Genomic DNA, 15,358 nt, shown 5'->3' on the forward strand with positions numbered 1-15,358 from the left:
TATTGTAATACTTGTTGAAGCAACGGGAATTGGCTTGATTCGCTACTTGTTTCGAATTGTTTCCACCGGGAAGAGTAGCTTTGTTGCACAAGTGAACGTTGAATAATAAAGGGAAACGAGAAGGTTCTCGAAATGAGTTTGAAATAATAACGTATGCATTTTTAAGTCAACAGGTCCGTCATTTCACGCTCTCCGTTATTTTTATTCAATTAGTTGTTTCGGTTCTATTCTTCGTGTTAAAATTAATTTACTGTTCGATATATTAGTAAGAATTAGAAATTAACAAAATTATTACCGAATGATAGAGGATGTTTGTATACAATTAGAAATTTGTTTAAATAATTGAAACACTTTTTTGTTCTGTTTATGTACTGCATTTAGAGTAGTATGTAAGGTTTTGTGAAAGAGATTTTAGTAGGTCGAAAATGATTTCCTCGTGAAGAAGATTTAAGAACGTTACTATGTTAAAGCACATTCCAGTCAATTTAGCGTGCAATTGGTTAATTGCAGAGTTCTTTATTAAGTTGAGAAGTCATGTTTGCTACGTAATAATTTCTCGATTCAAGCATTTTTCAAGCCTTGAGAACGACAAAAGATGCTTGATTGGATAAAGTTGATTATTTATTGTCCATTTATGTTTCGTTTTGCAAATTCTCTTTTGCAATCGTTCGAATGCAAATTATTTGCAGTTTCTTAAACTGTAAAAGTAAATTATCTGACAGTGGAAAAATACTTAAAGAAAAGAACGAAGGCTGAACAACTGACAGAAAATTATTACTGAATTTAAACTGATATTTAATTTGTCAAAATTAGAAACAGCTTATAATTACCAAATTATTACTAAAATTGAATATTAAAGCACTATGGTTAAATACAGATTAACACTTTGACGCTCAGATTTCTTTCAAATTTACCGTCCAAAATGCCTGTGACTTTTTATTCGCTTAAATTATCTAACAGTGCAGAAAGATTAAAGAAACGAAGAAAAGAACTAACTGACAGAAAAGTGTTACCAAATTGAAATTGATATCAAAATGAAAGAAATAAGGAATCACTCGTCAAAATTACCAAACGAATACTAAAATCAAATATTAGTTTTAAATGAAATTATTAGAAATTATTAGATTAAAAATATTCGCCTAGAAGTGAACGAAGTGTAGATTCATTCTGAACACTTGACTCTCTCGAAGTTCCAAAGCAGCCACGAAATCGTAATATTTTTGCGAAAATACAGCGAAGCGTGTAACTTTCAACTTACGCGGCTTTGTTCGAAAAGCCAGAAGCTCCGGGGCCACTTACTGGCTTTGTTATTTCGAGGCTTCAATTATGGCGAACACTCGAGTTCGAGAGTTGTCTCAAGGTGGCGCAGTATCGAGGGATGTTAACACAATTTCAAGATTCCGGACACTTCGATGGAATGGTCATTTTTTCACGGAGTCCATCGCGTGGACGAAACGATTCTTTCCACGGTTAACGAGAACCTCGTTCGATTTGAGTGGTAAATATCGCGGTAAACGAAGTGAGACTTCGAGTGCAGTCCATTAACTTCGCGATCTTCCGTTAAACTGATAAGCTGCACCATCAGCTACGTTGTTTTAGGTTCAGATCTTCGACATTTTCACAGATCTTTTTTCCTGAGTGGAGAAAAATTAGTTTCGAAAATTGAAGGGTTTCGTGACACAATGTTGTAATTTACAAATTTTCAGAAAGTGAAAAAGCAACGTCAGAACGTTGCAAGTCTCATTAGAGTGATCCTAGCACAATCTATAAGAAGAAAGAATTAGAAAAATAAAAATTACTATTTTTAAGGAGAAAAAAGAATTAACCTTTAAAGAAAGGTTGTAAATCGAGTTTCCCTTGAAAATTTTCAAAACTAACGTAGAAATAAATTATAGTATTTTATTTAAATATTCAATGTATTCTCTGTTTCACTATGGTGAACTTTATGGAGGCCCGTAGATCTTCTCTCTGTCTTGATTAATTATTTACCAAGCGACAATTACTTAATCTAACTCGATTGCAAAGGGTTAAAAAAAAATCAAAATTATTATTAGTATTTTTTAAATTATTTTATACCGATAATTGCTCAAACTAATCATTTCCACGTTTCATATCTGAAAATTTTCCTTTTTGGTACACGAAACGTTACGGTTTGGGAATCCTTTAATTCAGTGTTACAAGATTTCGGTATCTGGAACGAGTGTGACTATTTAAATCCTGAATTTGGAATTTATGCTTGAAAATATACATATAAGTGGTTTACGGTTTTGCGGACCGTAGATCCTAATTTAGCGGTTAATGATTTATGACGCGTACGAAAACCGTATTTTCTTTGGTTAGATGTGTATTATAATGCAATGGTATATTACATTCAATCTATTGGAGGTATTAAATTCATTGTGCTCGATAAAATCGTCCGATGCAACAATATTTTAGAGATCAGCGAAAAAGGAATTTCCAACTATAATGTAGATAACGATGATACAATTGTATTAAATAACATATTAGTAAACATTTCCATTCTCGAAAATCAATATCGGTAGGTATCATGTGATACTTATTTTTAATGATATGTAACTTATATCATATTTCTATTACACTTTCCTATAAAACCGAAGAAATGAAACTAGTTTCAGCATCATTTATAAATATTTGAAATACCACAATTTCTTTACAGGTCAACTTTTCATTATACTTGAAATTAGTATACTTTTGCGGTAAATTTCTCAACAAATCACAAATATAAATAATTGTGATTTTTTTTTTAAGTAGTATCATATTTTACATACTTTTCCAACTCTCCAAGTGTTGCAAAAATTCTGCGAGAGAAAGTTATTGCAAAATTTTACTGCATTATTTAGCACAGAAATTTTACAATTTCTATTTTTCTTCTTCTTCTCTTATATTATTTCTCAGTATCATATTTTACATACTTTCTCAATTCTCCAAGTGTTGTAAAAATTCTGTGAGAAAAAGTTATTGCAAAATTTCACAATTTCTATTCTCTTCTTCTCTTGTATTATTTTTCATACTTGCTCATGTTATGCCCAAGAGTATTCATCTTCGCGTTTTAATAAGGGTTGTTTTTATTGCACTCGACAATACAGCGGTCTCTCACACATGGGTAATAATGGACAGGGAACAATGAAATGTGTTTTTGAAATCGCACTTATCGCACGATGATTGTCAATAAATGTGAAACAGCGATATTGTATTACGAGGTGTCTATTATCCAGTTATGTTATGCCAGTTTTCTACGACGTTCAATGCAGAGGAAAGATGGCGAGAGAGCGCGTGTGCCTGTCGTTGTTAATTTCCATAAAATTGTAATCTTTCTGTGCATTACTAAACCATTTATGTCGAATAGTATTATACTTTCTAAACAGTTGTACGATTGCACCATAAACAGTGCAGTTTACATAAAACAGAGGCAGAATATTTATGTCGATTACTTTAACAATAACAAAAGAAATGGAAAAATGGGTGAAAAATTGCACTTAGTATAATTATGGTGGTACGAGAAAATTTTTATACTTAATTTAAATGGTTTCAGAATCAGAAAAATTTTTTCAAGATCATTTAAATTATCAGTGAAATTTCCTTTCATTTTTTTTGTATTGACATTTCTTTTATGAAAAAAATTCTTCCATTTTATTTAACCTTTGAAACCATTTAAATTACGTATAAAAATGTTCTCGCACGACTATAACTAAAAAAAATAATTAGGTGGCTCGTTTTACGCGGTTCACTTTGTATGTTAGATTTTTTTATTGTAAATAATTGCTTCGTACTGTCACAGTGATGCGAGAAGTTTTAATTATAAATGTTGTACCATTGATAATACACTAGTATTACAAATTTATAAAATGAAAAGACACACTTTGCTGCTACGTCTAATGGAAAGGAAAGATGTTCAGGTAACGAGATTAACGTGTCATCGTGAATTTCAGAGCTGTAATTATTTCGTGATTGAAAGGTTGTTCTAGGTGTCGCTGTATTTTTTATCAAAAAATACATTCACTCATATTTATATTATCACAATAGTTAATGTATAATTTGTGGATTACAGTAGCGAACATTTGTGTATTTCTTTTAATATTTATGTTATAATAATTATCGTGCTGTTGTAACAGTTTCATATTCTAATTTAAAGTAATTAGTAATTAATTTCTTATAGTTCAAACAATTTATGCTAAAATACGTTTAGGATTAATAAGACAAAATTTATTTAAGTATATCTGAAGTTTACGATTTCCCTGGTAATTGGTAATTAATTTCTCATAGTTGAAATAGTTAATGCTAAAAATATATTTATGATCAATAGGGCAAAATTTACTTGAAAATAGCTCAAATTTACGATTTCACTGAAGATTCAAAATTAAGTTAAATTGAAGTAAGTTTATCGTTCAATTTTCAATTTTTATACTCAGTTATTTTATACGCTGCAAATAACGTTAAAAATATTGGTACTTTAGCCCTTGTAAATGATTATGCGGTTCTTTTAAATAGCGCATAAATGTATATAACGAAAGAATGCACTCTCTTGCGAGATTCAATAAAGAAGGAAGGTGGTGGAGTAGCGAAGTGGAAGTGTCATCGTTAATTCTAGTAAAATCATAAACATTTTGCGAGAAAAACTCTTAGGCCAGAGTGTATCGTATCTCTGGCTGATAATAATTATGATTCCATCATGCAATTTCTTTATCGTGATAGTTCTGAAAATTGATAAAAAATACTACAGAAAACATAACGAATTGATTACAACCACTGAACTAATTTTTATATATGTACGTTAATTTCAACTTAAACTGCCTAATGACTAATAATTTCATTGATTAATCTGTATCCGTAGATAATTCAGGATAACTTCTTTACCTTCAATCGAAATTATAATAAATCATTTTCTATGCAACATAGAAGAACTTCTGTAAAACATCGTACTTTTGTTATAATAACTTGTACAAAATTATTTTTCAAAATTTGTGTAAAATATTACATAAAATTATTATTGAACGAGATAAAATAGAGAATGAATGTGGTAATTGTAAGTTATATTAGAAATTATCTGTAATAAGTGTCGATAAGAAACGACAATATAATACTGATCACACATGACTTGATTAATTACCGGTAGTTTTAACGAAAGCAATTTATCGAACTCGTAATCTTTCAGTCGTTAAGATATTAACTAGAGTAACAAATTTGTTCGAAAGAATTACTGTTCCCAAGCTCATAAATTACACTGTAGATAAAAATACGTACACTTATTAGTACTATCAGAGTTGGGAATTTTTCATAAATTTTTCATCGCTGCAATTAAAATTGAATTTCACAAATTTTCAAAACTGAACAATAGCAAATCTTTCGTTAATTACGTCCAGACAAATATTATTCAAAAAATTTCCACTTTGCTTTCGTATTAACCTAAACATTTTCTTTTGTCACTTTAATGTACAAAATTTTTCAAACCTTGAGATTTTTCATGATTTTTGAACTGTTCAAATTTACTTCACACTCGGTAAGTGTCCCAATACTCGCAAACAAGAACATACAATCGTACAAGATAGGTTTACGCAACTTTAGTTAAATGAAAAAGACTAGCAGAAATGAAGTGATCAACTAGCGGTGCCCAAAGAAACAGAAGGTTTCCCTTGAAATTTCAATTACATCGTTGTTGAATCGCTGCTCGATCGATCATTTAACGTCTCGCACAAAATTCGTTCTGAGAGCGAGAGGGGTATATTGTCGGTTTCCGCGGCGATAATCTTTCCGGTGATACGACAGCTCGATAAGGGGAACGCCACTTCACCGCTGTCTCTTATGCAGCTTATCAATTTAATCTTATTTAATTCCTTCTCCTGCTCTACATCTTTCTTCTCCCCTTTTTTCCATTACTCCTCGACGATATCGCGATGATAACAAATGGTCGATGGCCGAAACGTCGCGCGTTTTCTTCCCTTCGCTTTTACAGTTTCGAAAGTTGCACCGAACACACACACACGTGGTGCTTTACTGTTTTATTCCCCAGACCTTCGCCGTTGGAAAATAATAATTCATCTCTCTCGGACGCATTTGCGTTCCGGTGTGCAAATAAAAAGTGAAAATTCGGCTCTGTTGGCCGAAGGCCCCGTGGGTCGAAGAAAGAGGATTGCTCTCTATTGCGTGCAACGTCCTCTCGGCGCAGCGGGGAAACTTTCGGCCGCTGTAAATCAGTTTTAGCCCGGGGAAACAACCGAGCGATTTTTTCCGCGAATGAAAAATCTGTTCGAGCGAGAAGTTAAGCAGCCGCGTTCCGTCTGCTCAGCGGAGGAACTTTGGGGATTTTTCCCGCGATCTTCCGGGATTTCTTGCAATCTTTCACATTTCCATGGTATGCCGTTGCAACGTTTTCTTCTTTCCCTCCTTTCTTGGTTTTCTTCTTCGACGGTTATCGGTAACGATTTCGCAAAGTAGATTTTGTAATACATTGGGTCATTTTAAATTGAAATTGAACACTTTTAGTTAAAATAATTTCCATAAATTTCGTATGAAAGAGACAACTCCACTGAAATGAAGCATTTTGATTTGAAACTGTTTGCCAATAATTCACTATAATTTCCTAAAAATGCAAATCTTTAAGGGAAAGAAAAATGCAAATTAGTCTCCCCGATACAAATCTAATTTGCACCAAAAAGAAATTTAAAGTCCCCGCGGTTTTAAGCCGTTCATTTTGACTGAAATTGAACATTTTTATTTAAAATAATTTTAATATAAATTCCACAAATTCCATATGAAAGACAGAACTCCACTGAGACGAGGCATTTTTATTTGAATGAGTGTTTTTTCTTATTTCGAGTGCTCGATACACTTTACCAACGTGTTGCAAGAGAATTAATTCCCCATACATAAAAATGCAAATTTAATAAACCTAATTTGCACCTAAAAAAATCATGCTCACAGTTCGGTGGTCCACTTCGAAATTAATTCACTATAGTTTCCTAAAACTGGCAACCACTATTACTTGCAAAGTCGTACAGAAACAAATTAAAGGTCGTCGACTAAAAACTGAAGATGCAGCAACCAGCTCTGATTAACAGAAATGTCCCTAATTAACAGAATAAACAGATTTTCACTTTCTCCATTCACTTGACAATTTCTTTACACAGAAACGATTCAGAAAACAGGAGGATATTGGAAACGCCTTTCAGCGGTTTCTTTCTCTTCGAGTTTTACCATTATCAGACAAGGTTTGTGTATATTTGTCAGACAAGTATATCTGTGACAGTACTTGAATTTTTGTAAATTGTACGCGAGTAACGGATGCAACTGATTTGGCGCGCGTGAATGCGTAGGTACTGGAAATAATGCTACAGTGAAACGAAGCAATCACTTTATGCAAACACGTTCGAAAATCGAGAGGAATCGCCGAGTTCTGTAGTTGGTGTGAATAACGTTGCCACTTCATTTATGTTACAACAGGCGTGTTAATCACTTTTGGGTCACATTATGTGTCGAAAGAAACGGTGACAGTGATTTGACGTGATAATAGTAATATAATAATATGGTAAAATATCTTTTTATACAAGTTTGTAGTATATTAGATATGCATTATTAATTAATTAAACTACAGAAATGATATTTACTTCGTTCTATTTACTATTTTAATTATTTTTGGAAGAATTCTATTTATTACTTAAATTATTTTCAAAAGCATTTTATTTACCATTTAAATTATTTTCAGAAGCATTCTATCGACTATTTAAATTATTCTTCTTAAGGAACTTGCTCTTTCAGAGAGATACTTTATACATGATTAGGTTAAACTGTACAATTATTTCTAGAAGAATTCTATTTATTATTTCAATTATTTTCAGAAGCATTCTATTTACTATTTAAATTATTCTTCCTAAGGAACCTGCTCTTTTAGAAAGATATCATATGCAGGATTAAGGTAGACTGTACAATTAAGCCGAAAGTAATTAATTACACTAGCAAAAAGTATTAGTAAATAAACCGGAGAAAATTTTGAAGAATAAAAATGAAAGCAGTATTTGTGATTGCTATGGGACGTTCACCAAATGATATTAACTGGAAAAGTTCAATAACTCTAGAGAATAAAATTTCAACGTCATATTTTATTTATTGTTCGCAATACAGAGAATACAAAAGGAATATCGATATTGCAGTCTCTCATATTCCGGGAGAGTTTCGAATTCAATCATAGTGTGAAATGAAAATCCGAAAAAAAATCAGCCGAACGATATTGAACGAAATGTAAAGTTTGCAGTGTACAAATATATCTTTAAGTAAATCATTTAGATTATTTTCTTTAAAATGCGAAACTCATGCATTGAAATTTATTCTTCAAATTTTTTAAATTTTTAACAAAGTTTAGTAATTCGAAATATTTCTTTGACTGCAAATAAAGTGGAATTTTTACATTCATTTTCATACTTACTATCTCTGACTAATGTGTAATAATTAAGTTTCGAGAAAAACTATTCCAATTGTTTAAACTAAAATTAAACAATCTTTTAATTTCTCGTGCAACCAGCGATTGCAGACAGATTAAAAATAAGCATAAGAAGCATTGTTCTGCACAGGATCCTATCGTTTATTTTATCGGTATTTAAGAAAGTAAAGCTCTTTTTTTTTCTGCTCACCTTGTCATCTGAGGAAAAAACGAATCCTATTGATAGGATAACTGTAGAAAGAGAATAGAAAGTTCTTCCTCGGTGAAGAAGTTCTTTCGCTCTCGAGGAATCATTCGTATTCGTCGATGATCATTGTTAAACCACTGACCAAGTAAGACTTTAGGTACATAACTACATAACTTTTAAATGGAGCAGTTTCTATGCGACCAGTGATTTCTCCGTTCAACGTGAAGTGCCTTTCAAATGTACTCTCCACTTGCCACGATATTTCGAACAGTTATGGATAGACTGCGGATTTTTATGCATTTACGGGAGATATAAAGATACAAAATTGTACAGAATGCACAAAATATAAAAATTACAGTGATTTTTATAATACCTGATAGGAGCAAATAATTTTCTACCCAAGTTCTACCTTTTTTTTACCATATTTTCAAAAATATGAATTTGCATAAAATCGGGCTTGGACATTTTGTAAATTTTTCAACTGTCACACGAATGTTACAGACGTTTAAATTAAATTTCTTGTACATTTATCAAGTTATGTTCAGCCACATACCGACTGAAAATTCTGAATTCAACCCTAATGCGGTCTTCGGGTCATTTTTGACCCATCGCCTTCTCATTTTTTAAATAACTTTTGCTGTTTTCATGTTTACGTTCCTTTAACATAAAATTCAAAATTTATCATCTAGGTTATTCATTTGTTATAAGGTCTTTGGGTCTTTTTTGACCCAGAGACCTCGAAAGTATAGTCCATATACAGTATATTCCATAATATGATACTTACAAATGTTACAAGACTTTTCTTTTAATTGAAAAGTACCTATTTGAAATACTGCGATTAAAAATAGCTTCCCGTAAAGTACATACCAAGTAAATTAAAATAATTATTTTCATTTCCATTGTGTGACGGAAATGTTAAAATTTGACTTTCAACTTTAATTTTGAAGTTACATGAAATTGTGTAAATTGTCGTTAAGTGAAAATATTAATTACGAGATGAAACATTGTATTATCCACACACTTCTTTTTCCACATGTTTCAAGATACACAACATCGAATCAACAATTTTCATTGCATCTCTCTCCTCATCTCAAGCAATACGTTTAATTACAGAATTCGTTCGATATTTTCTTTACACCAGATTTATTTAAAAGCATGCATCCATTGAACTTCCAATTAACAATACATTATATTTCTCTCAGAAGACAATTATTAATTTACCGAAGCAAAGTATCCATCTTCCTTGAATATTCTTCTTAATATTTCTACCTAATCATGTAGTTTTAATTCGCATCTATTTAGTTTGTAACTTACGATACGCTGTATTTCTCTTAAACAGTGGATTTTCGTTGTTAAGTCGGTAGGATAACAAGTATTCACAGCTTTTCCTTCTGTTTCAATTATATCAACACCGAAGCGCGTATCCATCGAGCCAAGGAAACCCGTGGAAAATTTCAAACGCTTCTTGTGTACGTTCTAGCAATTGTTCCGTAGTATCTGGTTTAGCTAAACGATACACACAGTGTCGTTCAATTAACTGGAGTCGATGGAATCCAAAGGATTTAAGTGAGGGACGAGAAGCAACCATATGACGGCAATATCCAGAGACGCTCGTTCCTCCGCGACCATTGAATTTCAGGCTTGAGTCAATATAAACGCTGCTCGCTCAAAATTGGTACAATTCAACGGGCTAAGCATTCGTGCTCGCTCTTTCCGTGCATTTTATTCATTTCACCGGGATAAATAACAATTTTGTTTATGCAAACTTACGCGGCAGAGTAAATAATGATTTCGATTGCGCAAACTTGCGCGGAGGGGATAAATAATCATTTTGTTTGTGCAATTTTATGCGAGAGGATAAATAATTTCGATTGTGCAAACTTACGCGGAGGAGTAAATAATGCGACGAATTCGTTGTTTTCTGGAATGAAATGGCAGGGAAATAATTTTTTAATACTGATGTTTATACTTGGAATTTTTAAAAATGCTATGTTTTTTGTTTCAAACAGTGTTAAAAGTGAAACTGATAGAAAAATAACGTTGTAAAGTAAAGATAGTAAAAACAAAGTTGAAAGTTTCTTCGAAATATTAGGTCATCCCATAAGTTCGTGCCGAAAGCGAAAAATATTTGAATGAAAATCCAAGGAAATTCTACAACGACGATATAATGATCTTACCAAAAAAATAGGTAGAATTTGTGGAATGAGAATAAGGTTACACTATTTTTATCAAATTTAAAGGCTCGTTGGAAATATTCATCTAAATCATAAAATTCGACTCGAACTTATGGGATGACCTAATATTTTCATGTGAAAAGGAGTTAACAATAATTGAATAATTATCTATGAAGTAAAAAGGATCTTTTTTTGGACCTGAATTTTAATGCAAGCAAGGAAAAGAGCTATTTTTCTTTACGTTAAAACATAGTTGCACGTGCATAAATTTTAAACTTAACTCACAGTGATACCCATTTTCACCTGAATTTAGATATAAAATACCTACTGTAGAAAGCTTTTTGTGCTGAGTGAATGTAATTCTTGAAAAACTCGAATTAAAAGTGAAACATTACTTGCGTCTCTTTCAGCATTTTATTAATACCATACACAAACTCTACACTTTGTAGCATACTACGCAATAAAAGTACAGAATGTAAACACGTTAACACGAAAAATACAATTTTTTTCAGCTTAAATTCAATTAACGTGCAAACATTTTTCATTGAAATTACTCAATTCCGGTGAATGATCAATATTCTCATATGTTCAACTAAATTCGTTTATGAATAAAATGTCAATTATCAAGCAATTAGGCAATTCGAATGATTTCAATCAAAAACCGTATTTTCTCGTCTAAAATTCCATTGTTGAAATTACTCAATACTGGTAAATGACTAATTTTTCTATATTTTTAAATAAATTCGATTATCAGTAGAATGAATTAAATTTAATCACAGAATTGACGAAGGAATTGAAAAACTCGAATGATCTGAATAAAATATCCTATTTTATACTACATTCACTATTTTCTCATCTTAAATTCAATTGTTGAAATTTCTCAATACTGGTATATGATTAATATTTGTACATTTTCAATTAAATTCGTTTATCAATGGAAAGTAAATGAAATCTAACCAACGAATTGACGAACGAATTGGAAAATTCGACTGTATTTTACGCTGTATTCGCCGCGAGATCAATTCCACAGTAGGTCTACCGTGTGCCATAAAATTCGTGGCAGATTTTTTCTGTTTGTTCCGGCTAGAAATCGGAGTTCACCTGCGAAGGGCGTAGCTGGCACGGCTAAAGTTTCCTTCAATTTGCCGAAACGGCGATTATAGCTCGGCAGAGTGTCGTTTAGCTGCTGCGATTGGTTGAACTACACACTGATTGCATGTACAAATATACAATTAAGGGTTCATTTGCGAGGCGAGGGCCGAGAAATTCGAGTGAACATTTTGTTAATTGACTATTGGACCCGGCAGAATGAGCAAGGTTAATGCGGAAAGGTCGAGGAAAAGTTGAGCGTTGAGGCGAGTTCGATTCCAAAGGTTACATATTAAATTAGATATTGTGGTTCGTTTTTGTGTTCCATGCGTTTTTCAAAATTTTATGCTACATTTCTCAGTGCTTCATTCCTTTATATTTACACTTTCATTCGTAAGTACAAGTCACTTATTAAATGCGAAACAAATTGTTGCAAAAATTGTTAAGTTCCAAACTAGTAAATGTCACTAATTACTAAAATCCCCCCCAAAAAATTATTCAATTTGGAATCTTTTAGAATAAAGAGCAAATTTTTTGGTACCATGGGTGATAATTAAATTTCGCTGTTTTTGAAGAAATACGTTTCAGATTTTGAAAGAAAAATTATTCCATTTTTAAATGGTAAAGTGGCCATGGGCAAAGGGTTAAATTATGAAATACTTTCTGTGTGAATATTATATAAGTGTCCTAATAATTACGAACAGCAGCGTAAGTATTTAATTCATTAAACGAAAATTAGTTTTTCTTATTCTATGACAATTGTTCTCTACGTTTGCCTTTGTTTCATTTTCGTTTTTATACACCGGGATTATTTTCTGTCTTCGACATATTTTAAGCATTCACTCGTGAATTATTGATGGAAAATTTCAATTACGCGTTTATACGCATCATAGATTTTCTTTCAATCATCGAATAAATTTCAGCCAATATTCCGAATTATGTATGTATAAGAATGTATGCGTATAATAAGCCAATCATGGTATACCATACTTGTATTCGAGATATTTACTACGTAATCAATCACCTTCAATTATTTTGCAACTTTTTTCACACAATAAAGAAAAATACTTTGAAATTAATTCGTTTAAAATGATATTATGGCAAACACCTGCGACAGATTATTCCGCCACACCTTGCAATCAATTTCATTGAAAAAATAGAAAATATAAATGAGTATTTCAACAGTATTTTATCGATAAAGGCATCGGAGCTTTTAAAGCAGTCTCGAGTTTTCAATTTTTACGGACTTAACGTGTTACAAATTACATTTTGCACAGATTACTACATTAGTTATGTCAGTGTACCAATATTATACAAGAAATGACTACTGAATTTGCCTCTTTAAATTATACAAACTCTTTCGTAATATCTTTAAACCCGGCAATAGTATTCAACTAAACCATTTAACTAAAACACATGTTCCACCCTATACAATCAAATCTCCATTATGCAAAGTATCCAGAACTCTCAACGCAATTTTCTCACAAAATCGTAAACGCTTATTATATCATTAGATGTAGCAATTACTGTGCGCAAAATTCGAATTAATTATTAGATAACTAATTTAGTTAGCTGTAATTCGAAACCAAATTAATAGCCGTAATTTCGTTAAAATCGCACGCAGAGTTTAAACTAGAAAATTAATATTTAAAATCGTGAAAAAAAAAAAAAAGTAGAAAATCCATCGAAGGATATATTCGTCCGTACGAAGTCAATGATAACAGTGCTACAGCCCGTTATTGTCTAATATAATAAATCCGGCTTTCTGGTACAGCAGGCAAAATCTTAACTCCTCCCTCTTCCGTAGTTATTGCGGCCAGATAAACGTCCCGATACCTCTGAAATGACTTTTCCTCGGAAAGAACAGGTCCGTTCTCGAGGAAATACCTCGATAAGACGGATGACTTAGTCGCTATCAACATTGGATTACAATGAAAAAGAACCGAATGGCCTGTAATGCAAATAAATTTCCGCCGGTATAAATCGCATTTTCTCGTTTATGTCGATTCATATTTGTTTTTTGTTTTTCCTGGGAATGATATCGTGTCCTGTATGTTTTAACTTGGAAGATAAATTACTATGGAACTTCTGAGCGTTCAATTTCAAGTGACGATATATTGCTCGGATAATTGGTCTTCTTTCCTTTCTTTGATTGTTCATAATTGAACGAACGTAATTGCAATTACAGTTAGATGAGACATTTAGTGTGGTATAATTATTTAAAAATTTCTTGGTAACTGTACATACTGTTTTTCTCATTATACATGAAATTATCGACATGTTAATTTAAGAGATTTTTCCAATATTGAATTATAGTAAATACAGATAACCCCCTCGTATAACACGGTTGTTAGGTTCCTAAAAAATGGCGTGTTATGCGAATTCGTGTTATATGAAACAAAGAACTAGTACAAAAAAGGGGGATAGGTTCCAAAAATGAAAAAAAAAAAAAATGAAAACATACTATTATATCTTTATAACTAAGAGAAATATTTTTATTAAAGCAATTTTCACCAAAAGTATAACATATTAATATGTATTAAATAAAAATAATATGTACTTTTTTATTTCTGCTAGACATAGTTCAGGGCTGCAAATTAATTCACAAAAACATAATTATCATTTCTTTAAAAAAGGTTGAATAATACTTTATTTCAAATGAAATATCTTTGGCTTTTAAATGCTCTTATTATGTTCCATATTGTTCGGGTATTTCCCTAATTCTCAAACCGTGTTCTAGGATGCCGTGTTGCGCGAGGGTTGTCCCCAATTCTCGAACCGTGTTAGAGCGAAACCGTGTTATATGGGGGTTACCTGTAACTATTAACACGTTAATTCCATGTACAATGAGGAAAAAAGTGTATACAGTGGCCAAGAGATTTTTAATTAATTATTCCACAGTAAATGTCTCACCTGATTATAATTGTTCAATGATAAACGATGGAATGATTATATCATCTGGTACTCAAACTTTTCATTTCCTTAGCAGGGTAAATTTTAATCCACTTACGACTGATAGAAATTAAAAAATCTCAAATGCAAGGATATTTCTTACTTTACCATCAATTCCGTGTTGATCATGGAAAAATGATTTCACTAAAATATTCAAAGTTTCAGCTGAGCAATAATTCATACGAGCTTACGTTGTTTATTATCCGGATTAAGTTACTATAACATTCTATGTATTATTAATGAAATTGAAACGAATTTTGTATGCCGATCGTGAATAATAAATTGGTTAGGGAAACTATAATCTGACCGAGTATTAGATTTAAAATTAGAAATTTAACAGGTTGCCAAGTAACGAGTTAAAATTCGTTTACAAATCAGTGAAAAATTTGAAATTTCGTAAAAACGCGAAAAGAAATATACCCTGGACAATGAGCATTTAAAAAGCGCACATAAATTACCGGTATCAAATTTTACTAATGAAACGTTCCCGAATTTATGAACGAA

The 15,358-nt window shown here is 31.8% G+C and overlaps 1 protein-coding gene across 1 annotated transcript in view; it reads left to right on the forward strand.

Annotated features, from left to right (window-relative positions):
• Window positions 1-15,358, forward strand: part of LOC108572674 (calexcitin-2) — a 75,851-nt gene that overhangs the window by 491 nt on the left and 60,002 nt on the right. The window lies entirely within an intron of this gene.

This window comes from Habropoda laboriosa, unplaced genomic scaffold, assembly GCF_001263275.1.
Source record: "Habropoda laboriosa isolate 0110345459 unplaced genomic scaffold, ASM126327v1 scaffold22, whole genome shotgun sequence".
NCBI lineage: Eukaryota > Metazoa > Arthropoda > Insecta > Hymenoptera > Apidae > Habropoda > Habropoda laboriosa.